We start from the raw sequence: 18,424 nt of genomic DNA on the forward strand, positions 1-18,424 counted from the left end.
CTAAACTGTGACATATTCTGGAAAATGTTCTGTATGCACTTGAAAAAAATGTAAAAGTGAGTAGTTTTTTTCCTTCCAAGTTTTTATTTAAATTCCAGTTAGTGAACATACAGTGTAGTATTAATTTCAGGCATAGGATTTAGTGATTCTTCACTTACCTATAACACCCAGTGCTCATCACAAGTGCCCTCCTTAATGCACATCATTCATTTAACTCATCCCTTCACCCATACCCACCTTTGGCTATATTTTCACCATTGTTTAATCTTCTCTACTTCAGGGACTCTGGTTTAATTCATCAGTAATCTGGTTAGGTTCTTTTTTTTTTTTTTTTTTCTTAATCAAGAATTTACTTAGATAAACTAGCTTGTATAGTCTCTGGATCCTTGCATATCTGTGAATATCTTTTATTCTGACTGGTGAATAACATATGGACTCTGTGTAGTTTTCTGTCCATAGGCTGTAATTGCTCCAAACTGTTTTCCAGCTGTCAGATTTGCAGAGAAGAGGTTTAATACTGTCTGATTATTTTCCTTTATAGGAAATCTGTGCTGCTATTATATGTTGACATAAATATATTGTACACGTACTCACAAGAATTATGCCAGAAAATGCTGAGTCATATATATTTATCAGACAATGTTTCCTGTATTTTGATGAGTCATTTTGATTAATAAAATGTTTTTTACAGAGTGCTTCACAGAGAAGTTATATTTTGTTTTACATGGTTTTCTCTTCTATTTGTATCTTCTTCTTTTTCACATGGAAATGTTTCTAATCTATATTTAAGTCACCTTTTCCAGTATGATTTAAATATAATTGCATTTTTGGTTTTTGATTTGTACTACTTCTTATATTTGATCTTTCAAACATAAAATTTGACTTCTACAGGGACCTTCCATTTCTAAAATTTATTATATGTTTCAGTTTGAAAATCATGGTTTTAGAGGACCCTGGGCAGCTCAGTCAATTAATCCTTCGACTCTTGAGTTTGGATCAGGTCATGATCCCTGAGCCTGCTCTCTGTCCCTCTCTCTGTGCCTTTCCCCACTGCTTTCTCTCAAAATAAATAAATACATAAACATTTTTTAAAAAGGAAATCAGGGAGCCTGAGTGGCTCACTCAGTTAAGTATCTGACTCTTGATTTGGCTCAGGACATGATCTCACAGTTCCTGAGTTCAAGCCCCGTGTCAGGCTCTGTGCTGACAGTGGGGAGCCTGCATGGTATTCTCTGTCTCCCTCTCTCTGCCCCTCACTTGCTTGCACACACTCTCTCTCTCAAAAATAAATACACATTAAAGAAGTTAAAATTTAAAAAAAAAAGAACATAATGGCTTTAGACCCATAATATCGTTTTATGTGCTTAACTAAAATATGCTCAGGCATTCTTAGTGATAATTGGAATATATAATGCAATAAATTTCAAAAGTGTTCAACCTGCAAGCTGTTTTTATACCTATCAGGACATTTTATTTGTCCTGGTTAAAACCTTCTTTGGACATTTTAGACCTAAAGCAAAAATAAACTTTAAAATCCATTCACTAAGACAAAGTGGCAAGAACATGTAAATTTAGAGGAAATTTATGAAGAATACAACTGGCACTGTCAAAACAATGAGAGGAAAAAAGTAGATCAAAATTATTTATGGTAAGCAAAGCAGATTGTTTTCAGGGGTGTCAAGAAAATTTTTTGGAAGATTATTTTTTGTAATTTATTTTAAATATTTCTAAAATACAGTGTTAGCATCCCTCTTGTGTTAATAATCAGACATAGCAGTAAAATAATAAGAAAAATAGATGAAAGAAATAAAATAAAAATTGTCTCTGTTTTTAAAGATAGGCATAAGAAAATGTTGGGTGCAAACAGTATTCAAAGCTTAAATTTGTTATATTAGATCGGGAGGGTGTGTTACCATCGGTCTCTTTTTCAATAGTGAATCCACAGGAATACACCAGTAATTGTAAGTAATACCCTAAGGCCATGTACAGAAAAATGAGGAAAATATAAATGTTTATATTCTTCACACTTTATAATTGGATAAAACCAAAACACAGTTGGACTTTTGCACAATGAAACAGGGCTGAACCAAGATTAGACTAAGTAGGTGGGACTCTAGTACCCTGGAAATACCTCTTACATAATTATGATAGATCAATGAGAATAATGTGTGGAATAATTAAAATCAGGTAACAATTTGTTAAGGTTTCCCCAAAGGGAACCTTGGGAGAAGTTCTAAGAAAAATTGGCAGGTGTATTTTATCTCACACAGATAAGATGAGACCATAATTGGAATTATGTGTGAAGTATTTAAATCTGGTGTGCATGCATAATATCACCTCAGGATAACGAATATTTATTGTTTGTCCAATGCATTTTAATCTAAGTCTTACAGTCAGTTGTAAGTCAGTATTGTGTCTCTAGCTCTATCCTTTAGTATCACTGCCTAGAAGGATTTTGAAAGATTTGGTAAACATTTTCCTCTTGATAACCTGGGTGAAATGGATGAGAATGAACCAGTGGCTAGAGTCTGTCCCTTACATGGTTTTAGATACATAAACGTTACTCTCCATGCAAATACTAAAAGAGGATCATTGTTTTTTATGCCTTAAAAAAGAAGTGTATTGCTACAACAGAGAATTCATGAAACATGGAAACTACCATTAGCCAAGTTTGAACCTTGTTTTGACAATGACTTCCTTGTGTTTCTTGCCTCTAATTTTACTCCTTCCAACTTCATTCAACACACTGCTACCAGATTAATCTGTCTAAAGCATATCTCTGATTATTATTCTTTTATAGACATTAGCACTGACTATAAAAATCTTCATGTCTCCCCATCAGTACACAAAATCAAATACAGAATTCTTAGACTCTTCACTCTATATTTTGTAATACTTCAGGACAATGGGTGAAGTTTGAATGAAATCCTTGCTGATCAGTCATAAATAGTGCTGTGCATTTTGTACTCCAGTCAGATGATATTTCTGGTATTCACATATGCTGTGAGCATCCATAACATCAGTATTTCACAAGCTAAATTATACCTTCTTCCATCTCTACCTTTTTACCTTTCTTATGCATCTCCACAAAGTCTTCTTGAGGTGTACTCTGCCTCTTGATCATTCTAAGTACCTCTCTTACAGACTTATTGTTGCCTAATTTGAGTTGCTTGCAGGATATTTGTATCTTATCTCATTATTCCTTAGTTTTGAAGTTTTTTGAGGGCAAGATTTACGTCTCATTTATAATTTTTCCCACTCCAGGGGCCTCATGTGAGTGATGCTTGGCAAATACCTGTCAGATGCATGTTGTTGTTTAGTTCATAAACACTGTTATCAGATTTGTTAGTTTGGCAACACAAAGTAGGCCAAATTCAAGAACAAAACATACCCAGTGACTAACACACTGCCTTCTGTATGTGAAATACTTCCAAAGTTTTTAATGAAGTAATTAATCAAAATGTGAATATTGGTTTTGTTTTGTTAGATATGGTTTCTTTTCGGTCAGCTATTCACTAACATGCCTAGCTTCTTATTTTCCAGGTGTGAAATGTTGTCAGAGAGAATGGTAATTTGTACCTTATGTGTTAAGGGAATATCATGTTCACCTTTGGGGACAGTTCAGTCTAGTTTGCAGTAGTAAGAAATTCCAGCAAACATGTTAAGTCACCGGGGACTATCCAATCTCCTATGGACTAATAATGGTCCTATTGAGTTTAGAGTCTATAAACCCAATAGCATTCTACAAAACAATAGACAAAGTAGCCTGTAAAATCCTTAGAACTTCCTTTAAAGGGAAGATCATGATCATACTTTTTGAGTATGGCTTGAGATCAAAGAATCTTGATTATAGGGTATCACTTGTAAAGTAATTAAGACTGCTTTTTTCCACAAAAGCATAAGCAGCATTCCTAAGGATAATAAATCTAGCCTTTAAATAGAGAAAAATCCATAATACTTATTAAATTTTGTTTTTTTCTAATTGTTATTCCTTAAAAGCCCATGCATCCTAGACACTCAATAACATTTGCACTATATATAGATGATAGCATTGCAAAATACCAGCTTTGTGAAAATAATTTGCTATAAACAATTTTCTTTAGAAGATTATATTTTCCACTGTTGTGGCTGCTATCAACTAAGACACTTGCCATACTTTTTAAAAAATTACCTATTAAAGTTCATTGTAAAACTGTAGTCTGCATTCCTCTTTCTTAGGCATAGATCACTTAGACAATTTTTAAGTCTAAACCAGGAAAATAAAAAAATTATTTAGAATGTGAATAACAGTTCTTTTAACTAGAAAAAAAGTATTCATTAAATAGAAAAAAATGAACTTCACTTACATTGCCTATTAGAAACTGAGGGTAGTTATTTCGCCTAGCTGGCGCAGACACAAGAATGCTGCTACTTCCCCAGAACTTCAGACTTTGGATAAAGGGGACTCCTATTCTTTGTCCTATTTCAGTTATATGGTATAATTCATGTTGACGGTGACAGCTAGCAGTAAAAATATGTGTCAATGTACTCTACATTTTGTATGTAATATCTCATTTAGTATGCAAAACAGGTCTGAAAATAGGTAATCTTTTCCCATTTTACCTCTAGGAAACGGAGGCATAGAAAGAGTGAGTAACTTGTCAAGGGTTATATGTCTACTAAATCAGAGAACCAAGATTCCATTCCAGTTCTAATTTCACAGCATGGCCTCTGTGTAATTACAGAATGTTGTGAATGCCTAATTCCCAGTTTTTGTAACCTGACAATTGAAATTTCATCAAAAATTGAAAAGATGTTAGAAACTCCCATAATAGAGGCAGCTTGGTCCTGAGGACTACACAAAGATTTAAGAGAATGGGATTCAGTGTCAATTAAGCAGTTGTTTTAGCTCTCTCAATCATTCCGTCTCTGTCTGTCTTTTATTCTCCTATTCCCTTCAAAATGTTAAGGATTTAAATTTGAGCCTATGAGGAAATGGCTAATAGGACTATAATGTGCAACCCTTTAAAGCACAGTGTAAAATGAATATCCAATAAAATCAAATTACATTAAAACTGTTTTTGGAAGTTATTAATGTAACAGGGTGTCTGGGTGGCTCAGTCAGTTAAGTGTCCAACTTCAACTCAGGTCATGATTTCATAGTTCATGGGTTCGAGTGCCAATTCGGGCTCTGTGCTGACAGCTCAGAGCCTGGAGCTCGCTTCAAATTCTTTCTCTCTCTGGGTCCCCCACCCACCCCCACTCTCCCTCTGTCTCTCTCTCAAAAATAAATAATAAAATTTAAAAAATATAATTTAAAAATATAATTAATATTATACAAAAATAACTTGGTAATGCTCATAAAATTCTGATGAATATTAGAAATAATTTTAAGTATTTCCTTATCATTTTTACTAAAGTCTCACAGCAACATATATTCCTTTCTGAGGCATTCTTTACCAGTTCAACCATCCACATCTTTGCTAGTATGTTTTGATTGGTTGGCATCTACTTTAATTTGCTTCTGCCTATACTGTACTAGTTGTTAAATATTTTTTAATAACACTATTGGTCTTATGATTTCCCTTAGGAATTTTGAAATCACTATTGCATGGTAGATGAGTTGGTCCTGGTTCATCAAAAACCAAAGGCCAAGATAGAATTACATTTGAATAAATTTTAATAAGAAGAAATGCCTGTGAAAGAAAATAGGAGGGAGTTGGGATGACTGAGACAGTTACCCTTGTATTATGGTCTCATGGCTAACCTAGTCATCCAGGCTGCCTCCTTTGTAATCTAAAAGCAATGACTTTAAAATAATATTTCTACAGAAACATTGTACTGATATACATATTATATATATATATATTATCAGTGTTCTCCATTGTCAGTTCTATTATGTAATATTTTATAAAAACTGGCTAGTTTGGGAATGATTTTCTTTAAGCATATTCTTAGGAACTTATTTTTCTTCCCACAAAATAATTGATAGGAGATGAAACATTCTGTTCCTCTCCCCCCCCCGAAATATTGACAAATTAACAATTCTATTCTAAATAATAAAATTCCACTAATTCATTGTTAATATACATTTATTTATGTACACTAAGAATAGAAATTGACAAACCTCAAAACTGGCCTTTTTATTGTGATTTCTGACAGATGAAAGAAAAAAGCAACACCAAATATAAATTGGGACATTTGGCCACATTTTATGATGTTCTTTTACCTAATTCCTGTGTCTTAGAAACACTTGGCAAGAAATTGAAATATGGAATTCTTTTTAAAATAAGTGTGGCTCTCTGATAGTAATATTTGAAAATTATAAATGAATTGAAATTCCTTGATCTACAATATCAAACAATAACAACAAACAAACACTTGAGAGCTAGCAGTTCTCCATTACCATTTGACTTGGTAAAGGAGTAATATGTTTTTCAAACTGAGATTAGAGGGTAAGTGAACCAGCAAAAGACAATTAAGGTGGAACTACACTTGCTTTCTCAAGTACTCAGCAATATGAATGCAGGCATAATGCTGTTTTTATTCACCAGGCACACAAATAAATCAACTTTAATGTCGATAAAGTCAGTAATGATAGATTTCATCACTAAAACATAACTAAGCAGTAATGACCAGGAAGAAAGTAAGTAGCTCACAGCCGCAGAAGTGATTTCTTTTTTGTCCTAGGTGAAGTCAAGGGTATCTGAAAAGACTGGCCTTTCCCCCTCTATTATTAACTGCAAATCATTCTTGTCATGTTAGAAAGCAGATTTTTTTTTTCAAGTGTTAAACACCATTATGTTTGGATCACATAACCTGACCTTATTCCAAGCAACTTAAATTCCATTTCCAATTAGCAAGAATGCTTAGAGTAGAGATGTTGCCTGTCTGCCTATTAAGCCTTTCGTATTATATCAATTTGAGCAGAACTTCTCAGGTTCTGTTCCCCCTGTGCTGATGTTACCTTGTGGCTAAACATCCCAATTTATTTTCATTGCTTTTTTTCCATCTGCCAAAAACCACAACCAAAAGACCAATTTTGAGGTTTTTAAATTCCTATTCTTAGTGAGCTGAGAAATTTGTCATCCAACAGTAGAGGAATTGCAAGGTAGGGTAAAGGGTTTGTTGATGCAATTAAAACAAATGTAGTGCAATAGTCACATTTGGGACTTAACTAAAACCACCACTTGAGCCAAGATGCTATATTCACTCAAATTTTGTCTTAAAACAACTGTGTAAGGGGTATGTTTAACCCTTATTCTTAGCACTCAGTGGCCACGGGTCACTTGTGATATTGCCAAAGGAGAAGGTACATTATTCTCATACTTACCATATTATAAATAATCTTTAATTTGAAAGAAATAAAGTTTAAAAAATAGATCAAATGCAAATGAAGGGACTGTTTTTCCCACCTAATGGTTCTAAGGTATCTGATTCTGCCTTTATGCCATTTTGTGTTCCCACTAGAACAGAATCAAACAGAAAAGTAGATGAAATACTTATTGAACATGTTTTCATTAAAACAGCTTGAATTTACTATAGTGCAATTTCATCCCTTAAGCCCAAATATAACTTAGAATTTCTTCATTTTTTAATCTTGATTCATTCCTTAAATCATGAAGAAATTATTATTAAAAATAAGGAATAATTTTCTATAAAACTGAAAATGATTAGCTCTATGAAGCTTAAATTCAGTCTTTGATATACAATTGTAAAATTTAGTATTGGACAAAAATAAATGTTCACCAAAACGAAACTGTTCTGAAATAATATTGCATTAACAATTATATATTTACATGTGACAACTCTCAATTATAGCTATCTTATAGATACCTTTGAATATATAACCAAGTAGTATTATAGAGGTCTAAGTATGAGAGAATATACCAAGAGCCCTCTGTCTTATATCACTTTGCATATTAGCTTACTATATATTTTATTTCATTCAAGTTCTATGTGGTTTGTATTAATGCAAATGAATGCAATACCTAAATTGCAATATGTTTGTGATGTTTCATCTTAATGCTTACTATTTAAGTTACTGTGGTAAAAAAAAAAAAGAGAGAATTCCAACATTGTTCCAAAGAAACATAGGTAGCTCTATACTACAGAGATCGTAATTAGATTTTTTTCCAATAACAAATAAATTAGAAAACCCATCATGTCTTTCCAGATTACACTGCTTTAATATTTTGTATTGCTACTTGGAAAAAATCAATACACAGATAACTTTTAATGGAAATGAAATCTTAATAAATTTAGGCGTTAGGTGGTAAGATAATGTGTTTCTTTCTAAATCATGTTCTATTTAGTTAATGTAGGAAATTGCCATGTTGTCTACAAAGGATACTTTTAAAGAATTGCTCCCAGAGTTTGGTTTCTAGAATGATGGAATAAACTCCTCTAACACAACAATTCTCTCAAATAAAACATATTAAAACTCTGAAAAAAAATGAAACAGTATGGTGTCTTATGAGCGACAGCACATCGATGTTGGAGGGGAGTCCAAATTTTGAAGAAGAGATTGATACATGGTAAATTACTCAAGTTTTTACTTTCCTGAGGGCAAACAACAGGGCATGGTGCAGGGTACTAAAACTAAGTTGGTATACCCTGCCTATTTCATAAACAAACTAAACCAACAGAGGGAAACTGGAATAGCTGGAAAGGGAAGAGAGAGTGATCTGAAAAAAATAAACATCAAGCAAGGAAGAGTCCCAAATACTGTGTATAAATTCTTCCCAACTTTCTTGGGAGCTCCAGTTCATGGAGCATTGAAGCAGACTCAAATCAGCTTAGCCTTTGGCAAAAATGACAGCTAATTTTTGAACTGCTGCACCTCACAGGAAAGACAGAAAGTAAATTTAAGAAAGTTAATATTCTTACCCTATGTGGAGGAATAGGAAGCCAGAGGCTTCACAAATAAACATTCAAAATATAAATAATACAATTCAAAGTATTTGGCATAAAAAGAACCAGAATAATGTGACTAATCTTTCAAAGAAGAAGACAGTTCATAAGGGTCAGACCTGAGATGACCCTGAGGAGTACTTTGAAGGAATCCTCATGACTGTGCACAATGACTATATGGTGTTAATTGCTTAGATTAGAAAAGAAAATTGTTAAGACTGACATTACTTTAAGAAGATAAATAAACAACAAAGCAAAAATTATAGGAAGAAAATAATGAAGAGCAGAAGTCAATGTAATAGAAAACAAACAGCAAAGAAAATTAGCAGTCAGTCTGTTGAATATGCTAATGAAATAGATGGCAACAAAACAAGAAAGGGTCCAAACAAAAAAATAATAATTAAAACAAAACATACCCACATAATTGCAGGCTAGTGCATTATTTAATTAATTTTTAAACATTTAAGACAATTTTAATGCTTATTTTTGAGAGAGAAATGACAGAGCATGAGCAGGGGAGGGACAGAGAGAGAGAGGAGGAGACACAGAATCCAAAGCAGGCTCCAGCCTCTGAGCTGTCAGCACAGAGCCCTACACAGGGCTCAAACCCACACACCATGAGATCACGTCCTGCGCTGAAGTCGGATGCTTACCCAACTGAACCACCCAGGTGCCCTATTTTATTTTTAAAGAAAATTTGTATTGAGATAAAATTAATAGAGACTATCAAATTAATTTCAAGTGTATAATGATTGGATATTTATACATATCCAGGTCATCACTGTAATAAATCTAGTTAACATCTATCACCATATATAGTTACCAATTTTTTCTTGTGATAGGAACATTTAGGGTTTGCAGTCTTAGCAACTTTCATATATGCAATACAGTATTAATTAGAGTCACCATGTTGTACATATATCACCATGACTTATTTTATAACTGGAAGTTTGTAACTTTGACTACTTTTACCCATTTTGCATACTCCCTACTCCACCTCTACTCTGGCAACTGTGAATCAATCTGTTCTTGATATCTGTGAGGTTGGTATTTTGTTGTTCTTGCTTTGTTTTATTATTTTGAGATTTCACTTATGTTAGATCATGTAAGTGAGATTTTTTCTGATTCCACTTAGCAAAATGCCCACAGGATCCATCAATGTGGTTACAAATGGCAAGATTTTATTCTATTTTATGACTGAATAATATTCCTCTGTGTGTGTGTGTGTGTGTGTGTGTGTGTGTCTGTGTGTGTGTGTGGGAGCCCGACAGTGACCACAAGAAAGCGTGGTTAGGGACGTGGGGATGTGCCTGCACACGGGGCTCCCTGCCTGGGCAAAGCATACCTGCAAACAGGGTGCTCTGCCAGGAGGCCTGCACACAATATCCAAGTTTAATGGTCTGCTCGCAAACGAGGGAACATGCCCTCCTTAGAAATAAGGAGGAGGCTGGAATTGTGAGCAGGCCTCTTAGTAAACATGTTGTGGTCGCTTCCTCCCTTTGCTCCCCCCTGTCCTTGAAATGTGTTTGGCTACTTGCCCTTAATTGGTAAAGGAATGCATCTTGTAGATTTCAGTTTGTATCCAGTTACTGGGGTATAAAATAAACCGCAAGAGGGGCTTGCGTAGAATTGTTCCTCCGGCCGGAGTTGTGTCTCTGTCTGTCTTTTGTGTGTGTCTTGTCCTTTGTGTCATTTCGTCCGCAACAGTGTGTGTCTGTGTAGTATATTTTCCTTAACCATTCATCCGTCAATGAATACATAGGTTACTTTCTTGTCTTGACTGTTAAAACAACAATTTAATAAAAATAGGAGTGCATATATCTTCTTGAGTTAGTTTTTTTTTCCTTTGGACAAACACTTAGAAGTAGAATTGCTGAATCTTGGTATTTGTATTTTTCATTTTTGTGATGCCTCTTTATTGTTTGCGGTACTGGCTGAACCAACAGTGCAAATAAGTTCCCTTTTCTCCATCTCTTCACCAATACTTTTTATTTCTTGTCTTTTTGATAATAGCTATTCTAACAAGTGTGAGGTGCTAATTTCATTGTGATTTGGATTTGCTTTTTCCTGAATATTGAATGTTTTGAATTGAATTATTGATGTTGAACATCTGGTCATGTAAGTCTTAGCCATCCCTTATGTCTTTTTCCGAAAAACCTCTATTCAGATACTCTGTAAAATTTTTTAATCTGCTTGCTGGGTGGTTGGTTTTTCTGCTATTAAGTTGTAGGAGATTTTTATGTTTTGGATATTAACCCTTTACCAGACACATGATTTGCAAATACTTTGTCTCATTTGGTAGATTGCTTTTTCATTCTGTGGATGGCTTCCCTTGCTATGCAAAAGCTTTTTACTTTCGTGTGGTCCCACTTGTTTATATTTGCTTTTGTTGGCTTTGCTTTTGGTGTCAAATCCAAAAACTAATTGCCAAGACCAGTGTCAAGGACTTTACTGCCCATGTTTCCTTCAAGGAGTTTTATGATTCAGGATTTATGCTCCAATACGTAATCCATTTTGAGTTAACTCTTATATGTGGAGTAACATGGTGATCCATTTCATTGTTTTGTGTGGGTATCCAACATTACCATTATCATTTGCAGAGGAGACTGCCCTTTCCCCATTGTATATTTTTGGCTTCTTAGTAGTAAATTAATTGATGATATATGTATGGCTTAATTTCTGGGCTCTATTCCATTTTTTAATCTCTTTATCTATTTTTATACCAAAACTATACTGTTTTGATTCCTATAGCTTTATAGTATTGTTTGAAATTAAGAGTCATAATGCCTCTAGCACTGTTTTTCTGAATCAAGATTGCACAGGCTATTTGGTTTCTTTTTTCTTTATTTTATTTTCTGTGTGTGTGTGTGGTTCCATACAAATTTAGGATTATTTGTTATATTTCTGTGAATAATGTCATTGGAATTTTAATAGGGATTGCATTGAAACTATAGATTGCTTTGGATGATATGAACATTTTCACAATATTAATTTTTTCAATCTAGGATCATGGAATATATATCCACTTTATTCTATTGTCTTTAATTTTTTCATCAATGCCCTAGTTTTCAGGTCTTTCAACCTACTTAATTAAATGTATTCATAGGTATTGTATCCTTTCTCATGCAATCTTAAATGGGATTTTTGTCATAATTTCTCTTTCTGATAATTCATTATTAGTGTATAGAACTTAAGGGGCACCTGTCGGTTAAGCCTCTGACTTCGGCTCAGGTCATGATCTCGAGGTCCATGAGATAGGACCCCACATCAGGCTCCATGCTACCAGCTCAGAGCCTGGAGCCTGCTTCAGATTCTGTATCTCCCTCTCTCTCTGCCTCTCCCCTGCTCATGCTCTGTCTCTCTCTATCTCTCAAAAATAAATGTTAAAAAAATTAAAAAATATTTAAAAATGAATTTAAATATATTTCTGTATATTGATTTTATATCTTTCAACTTTACTGAATTTACTTATTAGTGTTTTTTGATGGAGTCTTTTGGATTTTTCCATATCATATCATTTGCAAATAATGACAGTTTTACTTCTTCATTTTCAATTTTAAAGCCTTTTCATTTTCTTGTCTGCCTGTAGCAGCTGAAACTTTAGTATTATGTTGAATGAAAGTAATGAGTGGATATCATTGTCTTGTTTCTGATATTAAAGGAACATCTTTCAGCTTTTTACCCTTGACTTTGGTGCTAGATGTGGGCTTGTCATGTATGGCCTTAATTATGTACAAGTAATTTCTTCTATTGCTAGTTTTTTGAGAGTTTTTTTTTTTTATCATGAACTAGTGTTGAATCTAGTCAAATGCTTTTTCTGTATCGAGATGATTATATGATTTCTGTCCTTCATTTTGTTAACGTGGTGTACCACATTGATTGTGGATGTTGATCAATCTTTACATCCCTTAAATAAATCCCACTTGAACATGGTATATGGTCCTTTGAAAGTAGTGTTGAATTTGGTTTGCTAATAGGTAGGTAGGTAGGTAGGTAGGTACTGAGGATTTTGAACTTTTGTTTACCAGGGATATTGACATATAATTTTCTTTTCTTGTGACATCTTTGACTAATTTGGGTATCAGGGTAATGCTGGCCTTAAAAATGAGTTTTAAAGTGTTTCTTCTTCCTATTTTTTTTTGGAACAGTTAGAAGAATGGGGTATTAATTATTCTTCAGGTATTTGGTAGACTTAATCAGAGAAGTCATTTTGTTCTGGACGTTTGTTTTTTGAAGGTTTCTGACTACTGATTCATTCTCCTGATTAGTAATCAATTTGTCCAGATAGCTATTGCTTCATGATTCAATTTTAGTATATCTCATTTCTAGAAATTTATCATTTTATTTCTAGATTGTACATTTTGTTGGCTTATAGATGTTCATAGTTGTCTCTTAAGATCCTTGGTTTTTCTGTTGTATCAGATGTGACATCTTTCTCATTTCTGATAATATTTATTTAATCTTCTCTTTTTCTTCATAAATCTAGCTAGAAGTTTGTCAGTTTATTCTGCAAAAGCTGGGTCTTAGGTTCATTGACTGTCTCTTTTGTCTTTTCAGTCTCCATTTCATTTATTTCTTCTCTGACCATTATTTCTTTCCTTCCACTGACCTTTGATTTGTTTGTTCTCTTTTCTAGTTCCTTAAGGTGTAAAGTTAAGCATTTTATCTGCAAATTTTCTCGTTTCATGAGTTAGGCATCTAATGCTATAAAACCCCCTTTAAGAACTGCTTTTGCTGCTTCTCATACGTTTTGGGATGTTGTATTTCCATTTTGACTGGTCTCCAGGTATATTTTTTCTCTTTTGATGTTGTCCTTGACCCATGTTCAGTACCATGTTGTTTAGTCTCCACATATTTGTGAATTTTCAAGTTTTCTGCTTGTAGGTAGCTGAAATCTAGTGTTACACCATTTGCATCATTTGGTTGGAAGAGATACTTGATATGAGTTTTATATCCTTAAATTAACCAAGACCTGTTTTGTAGCCTAACATATGATTTATCCTGGAGAATATACCATATATGCTTGAGAAGAATGTGTATGCTTTTGCTTTGGGATGGAATGTTCTGTATATAACTTTTAAGCCCATCTGTATAATGAGTCATTTAAGGTCAATATTTATTGATTTTCTGTCTGGAGGATCTACCTGTTGGTGAAAGTGGGGTATTAAAATTATGATTTTATGGATTATTATTGTATTGACATTTATTTGTCCCTTTGGTTTGTTAATTTTGCTTTATGTATTTAAGTGCTAAATGTTAATGCATTAAACATTTCTCTTAAGAGATTAATACTATGTTTTGCTATTAAGTACATCTAGTTTATATTTTATTCTGATATTGCATTTTTCCTTTACAAATTTCACTGATTCTTTTTTGTACTTTTGGTACTAAAATTTCCTTTTTATTTCTTTGGTTACATTTTTCTTAAATAGTTTAGTCACTGTTTTTTTTAAAAAAGTATTTTAATTTTTAAAAGTTTATCATTTTTTAAAAAAAATTTCCAGTCATTCACTAATATTAGCCCAAGTAAACCCATATTAACAATGGTGATTATGTCTTTCATGTTTCCACAAAATATGTAAATATATATAGAATTTATGTCATCTTTTTATATATTAAAATGGACCACATATCAATATTTTATGAATCTTATTTTTATTACTGAACATAATTGGGTAAAATCCTTCAAAATCAGTGATACAGCATTGTGTTATGTATAATGAATTAATCAATCATTTCTTCTCTGGTGTTGTCAAATGTATTATACAGAATGAGATTATGGAAGCTACAGATTTGTGTATATATCTTTATTTTCAACATTTTCTACTCCTTTGTTTTAATTGTTTTCTTCATAACAATACAAAGCTCCATTATGGTTTGTTTGTTTTTTTAACGTTTTATTTATTTCTAGGAGAGACAGAGAGACAACATGAGCAGGGGAGGGTCAGAGAGAGAGGGAGTCACAGACTCCGAAACAGGCTCCAGGCTCTGAGCTGGCAGTCAGCACAGAGCCCGACGCGGGGCTCGAACCCACGAACCGCGAGATCATGACCTAAGCGAAAGTCGGACACCTAACGACTAAGCCACCCAGGCGCCCCTACATTATGTTTTTTAATGATTGTAACTTTCCTGTTAATAAGAAAACCCAAATCTTTCACATGGAATATTATGCTACACATCAGATTTATTCCTACCATCTTTATATGTAATTAAAAGTTTTAACTTGTATTATATTTCTTTTTTTAAATTTCTAATTTTTTAAAAGTTTATTTATTTTGAGAAAGAGAGAGAGAGAGCAGGGGAAAGTAAGAGAGAGAGGGACAGAGAAAATCCCAAACAGGCTCCACACTGTCAGTGTAGAACCAAATGCGAGGCTCAACTCACAAACCATGAGATCATGCTGTGAGCTGAAATCAAGAGTTGGACACTTAAGTGACTAAGTCACCCAGGCATCTCTTTTTTTTCTTTTTATATATTTTTTAATGTTTAATTATTTTTGAGAGAGACAGACAGAGTGTGAACCGGAGAGGGGCAGAGAGAGAGAGAGAGGAAGACACAGAATCCAAAGCAGGCTCCAAGTGCTGACCTGTCAGCACAGAGCCCGATGGAGGGCTCAAACCCACGAACTGTGAGAACATGGCCCCAGCTGAAGTCAGATGCTCACCTGACTGAGCCACCCAGACACCCTGCTTTTTTTTTTTAAATGATGGTTTGATTGTCAACTGAGTGGCTCAGTTCGTTCGGCATCTGACTCGATTTTGGCTTAGGTTATGATCTCACAGTTCATGAGATGCAGCTCTGTGTGGGGTTCTGTACTGACAGGGTGAAGTCAGCTTGGGATTCTCTGTCTCCCTCTCTATCTTTCTCTCTTTTCCCCTCTCCCACTCACATGCGCATGCTCTCACTCTCTTGAAATAAATAAATGAACTTTAAAAAATGATGGTTTGATCAAATTCTAATTGTTCTATTTCCTTTTTTTTTGGAAGCCCCTTATTCTAATGTTATATGCCTTCTCTTTCATTGCTCTCATTAGTAAAGCATACATTCCTATATCATAATAGAAAAAGAATATACTATTTTTCCCATCATTCCTTTAACTTTTACTAATTCCCATTCAGAGGGAAGGCTCAGTAGATACATTCAATTCTCTCTTACCTCTTAGGGACTAGGGAAAGTGGTGGCCTTTTGTAGAGCCTCTGTCACAGATCCAAAAATCTCTATAGTTCAGCCTCTTCCCAGTATCTTCACCTTTCTGGTCTTTTCCATGTCTTCTCTGATACTTATCCCTGTTATCTGACCCAGTTCACTGGAGAGAAACCCCCATGTAATGCTCAAAGCCAGACTTACAGACAGCCTAAAGTTTCACATTCCCACCATAGTGCTAAGTCTGAGAAGCTGTTTGGAAGTGGGAAGGAAAATGTCACATTTTTTTCTTTCTCCCCATAATGCAGTTATTTATTTGATTCTGGGTATATATATGTATAAACATACATGCATACACATATATAATTTGACTATGTGTGATAAACATGTAGAGATATATATATAGTGACTCAACTAAGATGGCTTTTAACTGAAATTGACTATTAGTCATTTTGTATAAATGGACAAATTTAAATGTCTGCATATATTTAGGTTCATGTTATTCTTTGGAATGCCTGGGTGCATAGTAGATATACCCTTTTTCACCATCATCAGACTACATATCAACCTTTAATATTTGAAAGATACTGTGCATTGAGATATGTCTTGTCTTCAAACTCACTCTGAGCTTATGCTGTGAAGTGAAATGTGCATTTATGTTGGTAGCCTAGGAGTCATTCTTAAAGCATAATTTTTGTACCTACATATAATATTTGATTATTCAGTGGAGCAAAGAATCATTTTAAAATGAAGTTAAATTTTCCCATGAAACAAATTTATGATGGGAAGATAGCCAATTTCTTTATATTTAAAATAAAAAGAGCTTGATTTTCTTGTGACTTAAAATTGATAATCTATATACCATATCTTTATGTTTCAAGGAAATCTGTTCTAATTATATGAGTTTAAATTGATTTCAACTGTTTCAAGAGTGCTTTAAACATCCATTTAATTTTGCTAATTGGGAATGTAAGAAGCAGATGATAAAATCTGAGCTGTGACTGTCTTTAATATACAGATGTAGAATAGTCAGTAACTATCTCTTTTCTCTAGTTTAGGGTATAGATGGAGAAATCTTATCCTTTATTTAATGTGTGACTTAGTCCATATTTGAGAGTTCATACTTATAATTTCTACAAAGAAAAAGGCAAAACGGCAATAGCGAGAATATGCCAAAACACTATTTCTTGAAACTGCATTATATTTCATAATAGTTAGAATTTAAAGAAAGCTATTCCTAATATCATTTCCAAAAATTAACCCACAACTTAGATTGAATTATATTTTTTAAATCATTCTTAGGTAATTATGATGAGAACTTATGGAAGAAAGCATAACATTTTTCATCTGTTCTTAAAGTATAGATAGTCTGATTTAGAAGGCTGACACATAAATGCCTGGTATAGGGCAATTGACTCTACTTGGGAGATTCAGTAATATCTCCACAGAGGAGACTTTTCATTTGGTGTGTGATGTTACATATGAGTTTTCCAGAAAGAATTTAGGAAAGGTAATTAAAGCAATTATAATAAGAATAAAGTGCATGTGTGAAGTCATAAAAGAAAATGTTCATGATGTTTTTGAAAATGAGAAATTTAGTGTGACTACAGAATACGGTGCCAAGGGTAGGCAGGAGGGACTGCAATTCATGGGTAGCTAATCAGATAGGTGACTTCCTACGAAAAAATGAGGAAAAGTCCTACTCAAGCTTCAAACACATGTATATATTTAGTAAAATAATCTTAAAAATGCATAGCCAGTGGGAAAAAACAAAGAGTCTCCTCAACAAATGGTGCTGGGAAAATTGGAGAGCAATATGCAAAAGAATGGAACTGGACCACTTTCTTACACCATATTCAGAAATAAATTCAAAATGGATGAAAGACATAAATGTGAGATAGGAAGCAACCAAAATCCTAGAGGAGAACATAGGCAACAATGTTTTGACATTGGCCACAGCAACTTCTTACTAGACATGTCTACAGAGGCAATAGAAAGAAAAGCAAAAAAGGTCTGTCGAGACTTCATCAGGACAAAAAGCTTCTGCACAGTGAAGGAAACAATATTTTTAAAAACTAAAAGGTAGCTTATGGAATGGGAGAAAGTGTTTGTAAATGACACATCTGATAACGGGTTATTATCCAAAATCAAACTCAACACCCAAAAGAACAAATAATCCAGTTAAGAAATCAGAGGACATCCAGGGGCACTTTGGCTCAGGTCATGATCTGAGATCATGGTCACAATTTGTGAGATCAGCCACACATTGGGCTTGGAGCCTCAGGCCTGCTTTGTATTTGTGTCTCCTTCTCTCTCTGCCACTTGCCCACTCATACTCTTTCCTTCTCTCTCAAAAAAAAAAAAAAAGTTTAAAAACATAAAAAGAAAC

This window comes from Crocuta crocuta, unplaced genomic scaffold (assembly GCF_008692635.1).
Source record: "Crocuta crocuta isolate KB4526 unplaced genomic scaffold, BGI_CrCroc_1.0 scaffold403, whole genome shotgun sequence".
NCBI lineage: Eukaryota > Metazoa > Chordata > Mammalia > Carnivora > Hyaenidae > Crocuta > Crocuta crocuta.